The 12825-nt window shown below is 34.1% G+C and overlaps 1 protein-coding gene across 1 annotated transcript in view; it reads left to right on the forward strand.

Moving 5' to 3' along the window:
• Positions 1 to 3030: 3030 nt before the first annotated feature.
• TMC1 (transmembrane channel like 1) overlaps positions 3031 to 12825 on the forward strand; it is a 148210-nt gene continuing 138415 nt past the window's right edge. Inside the window, exons 1-2 of the mRNA XM_054658138.2 lie at positions 3031 to 3072; positions 8854 to 9025. The gene's annotated coding sequence lies outside the window, so the exon portion shown is untranslated. The remainder of the gene's footprint in view (positions 3073 to 8853; positions 9026 to 12825) is intronic.

Genomic DNA, 12825 nt, shown 5'->3' on the forward strand with positions numbered 1-12825 from the left:
ATCAAATAGTAAGACTCATTAAAGGCAGTGGTATTTTCTTTTACTGTCTACAAACCCTTATCCAAGAGCATTTTCTCTATATTCCTTTGTGAGCACACAATAAATGGTAATTCAATAAGTGAATTTTCAATTTCCAAAATAATAACCTGGAGCTATAAACATTGCTTCAAGAAGTAAATGTGGGTCAGAGAAAAAGGCAATACCATTCAACTCTTCTGGCTACTTGGTCACTGTGTTATCCTGAAGAAGCATAAACTACTTTCAGCATTATAGATTTAAAAAGAAGCCCCAGAACAACATCCACTTTTCTGAACGACTCCTATGCCTCTGAAATGTGACATTTTGCTGTTGTTTCTTTTTACTGTTTTTAATTACTGAGTCTATCTGCATGAAATGAGGATCTGGGTTGCCTAGGAGTTCATCTGCTCCTATTGCATATTCCTCTTTTAACTACACATACTTCAATGCAGTTTTGCTTGCTGCCTCCAACATTTTGACAGACTTCCCCTCCTCTTCCTTCACTATCCTCCCATCACTCTCCAGGAGAGAAGGTTATTTTTAAAGTGCATGATCAATGGGCATTGGGGAGCAGCTGAGGCATGAAGAGATCATACGATTGGGAATAAGGTACTAGGGACTGCTGAGAGAAGGAATGGCAACATGCCATCTCAGAGATTGTCTGAGAAAGGAAAGGGTTTGTAGCTCCCATTCAAGTATTCTGAGCTATCTCTTCACACAGGTTTTTGTCTTGGAGGGAGTTCTTAACATAGTTCTTTAGCATTGCTTTAAGTTGAAGGAGATATAGGCCAGTGCTGATAGTTACTTTTCAGGCCAAATAATGTTCCATTAAAATCGAGCTTGCTCTGAGGATGTTGGTAGTGTCTTAAATCTCCTGGTCATAGTGCTGCTATTTGGTTCTTGATGCTTATGACACCTTTGCTGAGGGTTTGAATCAAGAACAAAACAAGTATTATCACAATGACTATAAAACATGACTGTTCCACGATCAGACAAAGGAATGCTGTTAAGCAAAGAAGGCACCTAAGGAGAATGTGGAGATGACCATGCACAGACCAGAATCACTATTGGAAAACCAACTCAAGAGGAGGGACTGGGTCATTTCTGCAGCAGTCTTCATTGCATCACTGAGAAATTGCAGCTCTGTTTTAGTTCTCTACTTGCCACCATAGGGAATATCTTCCCTTATGGACTTTTAGGTTTTATTTAATGGTTATTTATAAACTATTCCTTCTGTGCCAGAGAAGATGATTCATGACTCTAGCCCTGCTTTTTCTCTCCCTTGGTTATTAGAGGAAACTGAGTTGTTGCTTATCTCTTTAGCTTGGGATACCTTATTCTGCTCTTTTTATTTAATATATAATCTTTCCTACAGATTTCCTTATATTTTTGTTCATTTAGTAGGTTTTTCTGTTTTATTTAATTAACTTTATATTATCACATTCTAGTGAAATAATCATCACAAATCATCCTAATACATTGTGCAAATGTTTTAAAAATTTGCTTTGGTTGTGCATATTGCAAAGTAGGCTGTGGGTCAGCATTTGCTATTTGTCCTCAGCTGTTTCTTCTTTATATATAACTGATAACACCCTGCTCCAATGTTAATCTTATATCATTAAAATTCTTTCCTAGAGAATCCTTCTTTGACTGAAGAAGCTTAGTGGTGACATTAATTGCAAATAAAAGACCATGACCTATTGTAGAATGTGGAATATCTCCTTAGAAGTGTCTGCCTTCATTATTGCAAACTTTCAGTAGTGACATAAAGATCTTTGTCCTGTGTAGATTCAGTTGCAGCCAGCAACAGAAGGCATATGTTCACTTTGAACAAAAGAACATTTATTTTCACATTCTGTGGCTGATGTTGAGTGATAACATTTTTGCATATCCTAAAATTTTTTACCCAGATACTGTTTAAAGGCAAAAAGTGCTTTTACAATAATATTCTTTGTGAATGGAATTTACACTCTTGGCATGTGTTGCCTTTTCAGTATGCCTGTCAAGTTCTGAATAATAACCTTTGACAGTGAGTGAACAGAAACAAAACCAGAGGTTGTTTCATCTGTTCACAGCAACATTGTTTGTCATCTTTGCTTTTTTGGAAAAATGCCATTCCACCTTAAATAAAAATATGATAAAATTATGTTTTATAAGCAAGTTAATAGACTTCGATTATTAAGAAATATTTTAATTTTTCCAAGGCAAGAAACCTGTGATGAATGAACATTAAGTTGACAAAAGAAAAAATATGCCAATAAATATATTTTTTCATATTACTGTAGTGTCAAAAATTTTATAAAACTTTTATATGCCTTTATAAAAATGAAGCAAAGCTAAGAAGAAGATGCTGTATGTGTTATGGGGTGAGGAATAAACAGAAAAAGTGTCCTTTGTCTTGGAAAGAACTGTAAAATCACCTATCTCCATATTGCCAAAGGGAATCACATATTGGGAAATTTAGGCTATATTAATATAATGCCTATAAAAATAATTGAAATAGAAAAGATCTGGCTTTAAGCATTTCTCTAAAGACTTTTTCATGCTTGGTAAAAGTGTTTGGAATAAATTATTCTCTATTTTTAAGTAGTTAATTTGGTTATTAACCTAATTGGTATGGGCATGTGGATATAGCTTTATTAACAATTCAATTTCTCATGAAATAAAATAACCCAACAAACCCCAAGTCTACTTATTGCAATACAGAATTTATTTTGGTTGAAGTTATTTTGAATTGAGCTGATAGCTTATAACTTTGAATTGGGCTTATAACTGTTATGTTTTGCAAATCTCTGAAGATTATGAAATAGAAAAATCTTTGCATGGCATTGTATAAGATGCTGTAGCTGTATATCTTTAATAAATCGTGCACATTTTGACAAGTTTATGGAAAAATTGTATTAACTGCACAAAAACATTATGATAAAAACAATAAAAGTAAAAACCACTTACTAACAATTGTACAGGCATTTAAATAATTGCTGTACTGTTTTCTTTCCTCAACAGTACAAATCAAAGTGGAGGAAAAAGAAGACGAGACTGAGGAAAGCTCAAGTAAGTGGTGATGGGCCACTTGGGATACATTTCCTATGGAATACCAGTAAACTCAAAGAATTTATCCTCTTGTGGACTTGAGCTACCATATGTAAGCAGAAGTGTGTGTGGATAACTTTTGATGGTCTCACAGGAGGAATCAAGTTCAGCAAACAGAATCCCCACTCTAGAGTCTATCCAGTTGGCATTATAAGGGCCAAGACCGTGTTCCCTTGATTGCTTGCTGAAAAATCAACAAGCAAAAGACATGTTAATAGGAGAAAAGGCATATAATTTCATATAACTTGTATTCATTAAAGCCTTAGGATGAAGACCCAAAGATAGAGAAAATTGTCCATTTTTATGCTTAGGTTCAACAAAGTGTGGATAGCAGTGTAGAAATATGATTGGACGAAAAGGGTATAATCTAATGTTTACACAGAGTGGGGAAACACAACAAGGCCTGTCTGCCTAGATTCTTCTTGGCCTCTCTAAGCATGCATTTCTTTCTTCTGGGTATGGGGCAGGGACCCTCTTTGGAATGAGGGTCTTATGATCTACACTCAAACAAGGTAGGTCGGATGATTTCTTGATGACCAGTTTTTACACAGACAGGGCAGAGGGAATGTTAGAGTAGTATTTTTAGGTTTCACGCATTTGAGAAGAATGTTTATTCTGTTGTTATTGGGTAGAATGTTCTGTATATGTCTGCTAGGTCTGTTTGATCTATAATGTTGTTCATGACTGCTGTTTCCTTATTGATTTTCTGTCTAGATGTTCTATCCATTATGGAATGTAATGTAGGGTATTGAAGTTCCCTACTATAATTATATTGCTGTATATTTTCTCTCTTGAGTTTGGTTAATGTTTACTTCATATATTTAGGTGCTCTGATGTTGGATGCATATATACTTATAATTGTGATATCTTCCTGGTAAATTGACCCTTTTATTACTATTTAATGCCCTTATTTGTTGCTTATGACAGTTTTATACTAAAAGCATATTTTGTCTGATGGAAGTATAGCCACCCCTGTTCTTTTTTAGCTACCATTTGCATGGCATATCATTTTCCGTTCCTTCACTTTCACCCTATGTGTGTCCTTAAATCTAAAGTGAATCTTTTATAGTTAGCATACAGTTGTTTCTTTTCTGTGGTTTCTTTTTTAATTCATTCAGCCACTTTATGTCTTTTGATTGAGTAGTTCTATCCACTTAAATTTAAAGTTATTATTGATAGAGCAAGACTAACTTTTGCCATTTTGTTCATTGTTTTCTGTCTTAAAGCTCTTTTGTCCCTTTTTATCTCATGCTATTCTCCTTCATATTTTATTGATTTTTATTATAGTGATATACTTTGATTCCTTTCTCTTTTCTTTTGTGTATCTTCTATAGAAATTTTATTGTGGTTACCATGGGACTCACGTTCAACATCTTATAATTATAAAAGTCCTATTTTAAGTAGAAAACAATTTAACCTCAATTGCATACTAAAACTCTACACTTCTACTTTCCTTGACACTTAATGTTATTGACATCTTGATTTACATATTTTTATATTATGCATCCATTAACGTATTTTTATAGTTACTGTTAATACTTTTTTACTTTTATAATACAATTAAAAGTTACCAATATACTGTCATTAAAATATTATAGTATCCTGTATTTGTCTACATATTTACCTTTACCAGACAGTTTTATATTTTCATGTGATTTTGTGTTGCTCTTTAGTGTCCTCTCTTTTCAACTTGAAGAACTTCCTTTAGCATTACTTGTAAGAAAAGTCTAGGGGTGATTAACTTAGGTTTTGTTTGTCTGAGAGTCTTTATTTCTCTGTCATTTATAAAGGACAAACTTGCTGAGCATAGCTTTCTTGGTTGGCAGGTTTCTTCTTTCCAACACTTTTAAAATATCATCCTACTTTCTTCTGGCCTGCATAATTTCTGCTAAGAAGTGATAGTCTTATGAAGGTTTCCTTGTACATGACAAGTTGCTTTTCTGTTTCTTTCAAAATTCTGTCTTTGTCTTTGACTTCTGGCAATTTAAGTATAATATGTATTGGTGTGGATTTATTTGGGTTCACATAATTTAGGGTCTGTGAGCTTCCTGAATCTGAGGGTCCATTTTCTTTCCCAGATTTGGGAAGATTTTGGTTATTATTTTCTTTGAATAGTCTTTCTGGCCTTTTCTTTCTTTTATTCTCCTTCAGAACTCCCATAGTGTATATATTGGTCTGCTTGTTGATGCCTCATAAAACTTTCTTGACTTTTTCTTATTCTTTTTATGGTTTTGCTCTTCTAACTATAATTTCAAACATCCTATTTTTCAATTTGGTAATTCTTTCTTTTGCTTGATCGAGTCTGCTGTTAGACCTCTGTAGTGAATTTCTGTTACACTATTCTTCAGTTATTGTGTTCAGTTATTGTCTTGTACTCTTCAATATTTATCTCTGGTTATTTTTATATTTTTATTTCTGTTGAAACTCATACTTTGTCCATGCATTTTTCTTCTGAATTTGTTGAGCATCTTTATGAGTTATTTTTAATAGTCTGTTAAGTAATTCATATATCTCCATTATATTAGGGCTGGTTTCTGGAGCTTTATCTTCTGTTGCTTGGGGTATGTTTTCCTGTTTCTTTATTTTTCCTGATTTTGTTTGTTTGTTTTGGTATCCATATATTAGAAAAAACAGATTCCTTTCCCAGCCTTCAGGAGAAGGATTAGCCTTGTACAGGAGAATAGTTTCACCAATGAGGCAGGCCAGAGATTCTTGGGCCTCTCAAACATTTCCTGTGTATGCATCGTCTCTGGACTTGTGTGTGTAAATTCTCAATAAGAGGGATTTTTCAGTTGACTTTTTCTTTTTAAGAATTCATAATCTCTTGTTCCCTCCAGTGTCCTTCTGTCATAACATGTGTCTTCTGAGGAAGCAGCATGTCCTGAGTTCTTTTTTTTGTTTCCAGTGGTCCCCAGGCATCAACAGTATGCTGGGTCCTGTCCATGCCCTGAGACTGGTCATTCCCTTAGGCAGCCTCCTGAAAAGTCTGAACACAGGGTATATATTTCAGTCTTTTATTTCCCATTTCAGGGGCAAGTCAAGGGCTGGAATTCTTGCCAACTGTGTCATGCTGAACTGGGGGAAGGGGCTCTGGTGAATGAGTACAAACTAATTCAAAACTTCACCTTTGTTCTCCATGGCCCTGGGCCATTTAGAATATGCTGGGTCCTATTAGTGCTCTAGGAGACAAGTGGGACAGAAGCCAGTCCAGTCATTTTTTAGAAAAGTTGGAGTGTTGGATGCACTATCCAACTGTTTTTCTCCCCAGAGAAGTGCAGATTTGGTGTTTATCATCTGGTTATTCTGTGCTAAATTGGGGGAGTGGTTATTTGAGTGAGGCATACTATTCAAACGGCTATCTTTGCTCTCATTGGTTCCCAACCAGAGGTCTTTTCCTGTCAGTGCTCAGATTCTGGCAAGACAGAAACCAGTCCTTTGGGAACCTCCAGAAAAATCAGAATGTTGGACACATGGTTCAGTTGTTTTCTCCCCTCCCCAGGGAGAAACTGGGAGATGATGGTTTTCTCCCAGTTGTATGGTGTTGTGTTAGCAGAGAGGGATTATGGTGTGAGGGTGTGTCAGATTTTTCTACCAGCTACCTAGCTGATTTTGTGTTCATCTAGGGTGCAGGCACCTTTCAACTAGTTTCCGAATTTCTCACGAAGGGAGCTTATCTCCACATTGTAGTTGAACTTTTATGTCCATGGAGGGAAGGCGGGTCCAGGGCTTCCTATTTTGTCATCTTGTTGATGTCATCCCAGTAGTTTAGTTTTAATACAAAAAATACTAAAATTCAGAGTACCAAGTAGCTGCTTGGGTTTGTGAGTTATTAGTGGGTGAATTGTTTCTCGCCTCCTGTCAAGTTTTTGTCCTTTCTTTAATTAGTGACTAATGTGGCTAATAAAAGCAGGGTAAATATTCAGAATGCCATGATGGGGTTCAAATAACATACATTTGCCACAATATTAAACAAACAGAAACTCATTCTTGATTTGGATGACAGAATATATATATAGTTTTCCAAGCCCAGTTAGAAAAGTTATTATGGGCCGGGTGCGATACCTCACACCTGTAATCCCAGCACTTTGGGAGGCCAAGGCAGGTGAATCACTTGAGGCCAGGAGTTCACGACCAGCCTGGCCAACATGGTGAAACCCCATCTCTACTAAAAATACAAAAAATTAGCTGGGTATGATGGCGCACACCTGTATTCCCAACTACTCAGGAGGCTGAGACAAGAGAATCGTTTGAACTCTGGAGCTGGAGGTTGCAGTGAGCCGAGACTGTGCTATTGTACTCCAGCTTGGGTGATAGAACAAAATTGTGTCTCAAAAAAAAAAAAAAAGTGAAGTTATTCTGTTTTTTACTCTCTGCTACCTGACATTTAGTAATATATGTAATATTTAGATCTTATACCTGAAATATCAATAAAAAAGTTTTAACAAGTGGTAATTAAAGATAATTTTGAAAAAATAAAATGATGACTCACACGTATGTGAAAAGAACATATTTAACTAATAAAACAACTTGTGAGATGCTATAATCAGTTCAAAGGAAAGTCCAAAGAATAGATACATTTATAGATAATAAATATTGAAATGATTGTACAAATGAAGGCAAAGTTGTTTTTGAAAGGGGGCTTGTCTCTCCTTTGGAAAGAGTTCATTTGGATGTCTACAGATAAAAAGTGTTTTGTATTGCTATATATGGTTATGTATAATTTTCAAAGTTGTCATATAGTTCTCATAAAATCAGAATCAGATAACACAGAAAGGTATGCTGCAGATAATTCATAGTTTTCCATTGAAATATAATTTTTTCTCTGGGGTAGCCTCTATTTAAGAGAGTAATGATAACTGTAATATTTAATTTTTTACAATAGTTTATGCTAAATGTTAGAAGTTAGGAGCAATAGAAATGAAACTGGAATAGTAATGTTATGTTATAAACTTTGTGAAGGAAATTTTATCTTTTATCTTAATTATCTCTCTATTCTTTACCTGGAAGCATCCTAAAAAGTTATGAACACATGAGGCATTCATTGTTGTTGATGATGAAACAAAATAATGCTGTCATTATTCTCAATTTTACATTAAATTTATGTTACCTATTTCTATTCATAAGAAATAAATGATCAAGCAAATGTGTATACTACTATTTTTTTTTAAAGAAAAGAACAAAAATATTGAGGAAAAAGGAGAAAAATATTTAGAATCAAGAATGAAGAAAATTTAAATTGAGAGGAACCTCAAGGGTTGAATGAATTTCTCCAAAATTATTCTAGTTTGTAGCACCTCTTTAACGTTCCTCTTCTTTGTTCTAAGATAGAAGTAGTAATAAATATGAAGTGGTTAATCACTCAACAATTATGTAATGGAATGGTAATCTCTAAACTTGGACTTATTTGAGTGGTCTTAGAGGTCATGATATGATATTAACCACCAAGCTATTTAGTTACTCAAGTAAATGAAGACTAGAACTTCTTCAAAAACTTATTAAAATTTGGGAATCCACATTCACCTATTTGAGTCGGTGAACCACAATGGAAATGGAAATCTAGATACATTTATTTAAATGATGGGCTATGAAATATGTATTCCATGATGCATCCCATCACGATGTGGAGAATTGCTAGACTGTGCTGTCAGAGGTGTAATAATAGTTATTAAAAACTAAGAATAAGCTTGGTAGTGGGAGGAAGCACTTTCTGACATTACTCATTGAATCAAGTGCTATGTTTAGGTGAAGAGGAAGAGGAGGAGGAAGATAAGCTACCTCGAAGAGAGAGCTTGAGACCAAAGAGGAAACGGACCAGAGATGTTATCAATGAGGATGACCCAGAACCTGAACCAGAGGATGAAGAAACAAGGAAGGCAAGGGAAAAAGAGAGGAGGAGGAGGCTAAAGAGAGGAGCGTAAGTTAGTTCTGATATTCTTTCAAAAGTTCCAGTGCTGAAGAAGATCACTCCTTTCAGATACTCTTTGACCTTAAAATTGGTAATTAAAGCTACTTTTAGAAAGACAGCCTTAATCTGATGATGCTATTTTATTCTACTTAATTAAATGTATTTTAATGGTTAAAATAGAATTTTAAAATGAATATATATTAAAAATGGACCATGAGAAATTCTCTTATGAAGGATCTGAATTATCATAGGTCATTGACATATTACAGTTAATTTAAAGATTTTAAAATTTCCCCACTAATTGTATGCATTGTTATCTAGGTTAAGTAGAAACTCCTAAATAGTGAGCAAACATCACTTTATCTTACAGAGCAGGGGTTGGAAAATTATGGCTAAATCCAGCCCAAGAGGTAAGAATGGTTTTTACAGCTTTAAAGGGTCATTAATAAAAAGCAAAGACAAATATGGGACAGAGTTGTACATCTCACTCAAAGCTTAAAATATTAACTATTTGGCCCTTTACAGAAAGAAAGTGTGCTAGCCCTTGTTACAGAGGATTTGGGTTGTCATTTTCTTTTTAATACAACTCAATATCTTTTAGTTCCACCAGGAAAACATTTTAGTAAATGCTGACTTTGTGTAGAATAATGCATTAAATGCTGTTTAGGAAAAATCCAAGAAAATACTTTTCTTCTTTTTGCTTTTTGGAAATTTGCAGATAGCAGGCAGGTAGGAAAAATGTACGTGTAAAACACCTCTAATTAAAGAGAAAACCTAGACTCCTTGGAAAGAATGCAAGAGAACAGCCAACCTGTTCCACAACTCACAGGTAATAGGGCCATGCGAGTCGCCATCAGGTGGTGGAATCTCCTCCAAACACTCCTAGGGCTTTGAAGCATGAGGAACTTTCTAAGATGTCCTCCCAAGATGACACACTTCTATACTCAATAGCTCTAACTATTGTGTTATTCCTTATAAATGATTGTCATTAAAAACAACTGAATGAAAAATTTGTCAAGTAGAGAAGCTTAGCATTAACAAAAAATGGTTTCTTTTAGAATAAGAATAACACCATCTACTTCATGTCTAAGTTTTCCTCCTCCTCTTCCCCAGCTTTTCCTTTCTCCCTTTTGAATACCAAGACAAAACTTGCTTTTAAATTTTGACTCTAGTATTTTTGATTTATATCTGCTTTTAAAGTTTCTTTATGCTTTATTCCTTTCAAAAATAAAATGCAACACATTTTATGTCCCATGTATTACTATGATTGTTAGTTCCATTATTATGTAGTAATAGTTCCTATTTAGCAAAGCTTATGCTTTCCAACAGTGGTATTTCATTGAGAAAACATCTCCAATTGATGTATGCATGATATAGGTTGTGTTCCAAAATTTGCTTTTCCTCTCTATTTATTACTCAAAAAAATCCTTTTAAAAAGATGAGTTGGGCAGGAATTCCTCTGCTCTCTTCGTCTGCTGATGGCCCTCATAGCAACTGCTCAACTTCTAGGAAATGGGGCCATGTGAAGCAACTGGATCCTGTGGCTATGACAGTGTCTCTTCCTAGCTGGCCTCACTTTCATTTTGATCTTGAGAATCAAGATCCCTTACCTCCCACTCTTCCACATAACCCAACTGTCTCCATAGGTTTTGCAAATTGTATTTTTGCTGCGACAATTTGTGCATCTATTATAAATAGTATCAGAAATTAGTTGTGATTATTGATAGTTCTGTTCTCTATTTTAGAGTCTATTTTCTATTGTTCATTTTGAAGATAAACATCTTTTTTTTAAAAGAAAATCTTAGATAATATTTTTGAGAAAGATTAGTAGGCAAATCAGGGCACATTTATGTAGGTTAATTAATTCAGGGTATTTTTTATTTAACTATTCAAGTAATGCCTCAGGGAATTTCCCTTGCATTGACACAACATTTGAAACCAACTAAAACCAAGGTTGTAATGCTAACTATCTTTGGAGGCAGTTAAAAAAACACTGCCTTGTTAGACATTTTGGAGTATTTCCAGTAATATTACAGGCTTTTCCTGACCCAGTTTTAAGTGGATAAGTAATATATTCATAGCAGTGAGAAATTCAGCATATTATGCCTTCTTCTTCCTAACAACTGTTGTTTAAATATATCAAACTTAAGATAGAAAACCATTCTTGCACAGATTAGCCTGAAAATTTAGATGAGGCATGCCTATGCCTTTTAATATGATTAGCCCTTTCTTTGAGTGATTCTAGAAAAGCAGGTTTCCTGTAATGCTGATTAGAAAAGTATTTTAATTACCTTCATATTTGAGGGTAACTTACGTGTCAACAACTGTACCCTGTAACACAGCCTGATCCTCCTGGTGAAATAAACAATTAACAACAGAGACTTAAAAGATATACCAATCTGGGATCATTTAGTACAGGAGTAAACGTCTTTCCATACCATAATAATCTCAGAGGTAGTTGTTATATTTTAGTGTACTTTGAGCACTGGGTTTATGATGATAACCCTGAGCAATCCAGAAAAGTTTTGTATACATATGTTCATTCAATAAGTTATTTACCCAGCTCTACTTTTGTGCAACCTAATTTGCTTATATCTTTGGGATACTTGGATATGAACATGTAATTGCCCACAATCTTGCAATCTTCAAAAGTCCATAATATAGTAAGGGATAGGCCACTTAGATACAAATTATTATGACATAATAAAGTATATGTGTCCCAGAGAAATACAAACAAAGTAGCTTGGAGTCTCAGAGAAGTGAAAACTGTTCTCACAGGGATAGTTAGAAAAGGGATTATTAAAGACATTTCATATGATTTTTAAAGGACTTGAAATTTGGACAAGCTGAACTTATAAACTATTTAATTAGTATTAGAATTGTTTCTATGAAAGGGTCTCTGAAAGTTGGCCTGTAGGTTTAGTTACCTGGCAAATCCACACATCAAATAGATAATTCTTTCATTCTTTGGTGATGTTGGATTAGAGATGCTGTTTTACATGTGATTCTTAATGGAAGTTCAGTAGTGTAAAGCTTTAAGGTAATTATATGTAAATATCATGAATTATTTTGAAATGGTTGGCAAGTTAAAGGCTTAACATATCAAGCAATTAAATTATTAATCATAAAGATTTTTTCTAATTGACTTTATTACTGATAATTTCTTGCCATCTGTTTTATTTTATTTTTGCTAGTTTCTGAAAATATTTCAATAAAACTGCTATCTATGTAATTTAAAGTTATTCCTATGTTTGCATGGAAACAATTGTGATCATTTTAATTAAAACACATCTTTACCTCCTAAGACAAACTAACCCACATATCATTCTAATTGGCAAATTAAAAAAAAAAATTGTGGATATAGATAGAGTAAAAAAAATCCTGAAATATTTTATGCCATGGCTACACAGAATCATAGGCTTTTATATGATAAACACCAAATAATGAAAATAGAAACAACCCAGTGGCTATCAGAGATGTATCTTAGAAGAGTGTACTTCCCTGGTTCTCTTGAACCATGATGATTATTCTAAGCAAAATGTTTGAATTGTCCAAAAAACAAACTGTCGATAGGAAGTGTTATTTTAAAGGGTTAATATGAATTTTTGTTTCAGTAATCATAGCATGATTAAAAACTATAAATTGGTGGCAAATAAAGGAGATTGAAAGTCATTTTGTAAGGTGAACTATAAAACTGTGGATATGTCCTTTTCCTCAACTAGAACTTTAAAAAGCAGCTTTTGCCTTATTTCTACTGTGTCTAGTCATAAATTATTTTTCTGAGTAATACTGAATTGGATTACCATTTT

The sequence above is a fragment of the Pan troglodytes genome, chromosome 11, assembly GCF_028858775.2.
Source record: "Pan troglodytes isolate AG18354 chromosome 11, NHGRI_mPanTro3-v2.0_pri, whole genome shotgun sequence".
Taxonomy (NCBI): domain Eukaryota; kingdom Metazoa; phylum Chordata; class Mammalia; order Primates; family Hominidae; genus Pan; species Pan troglodytes.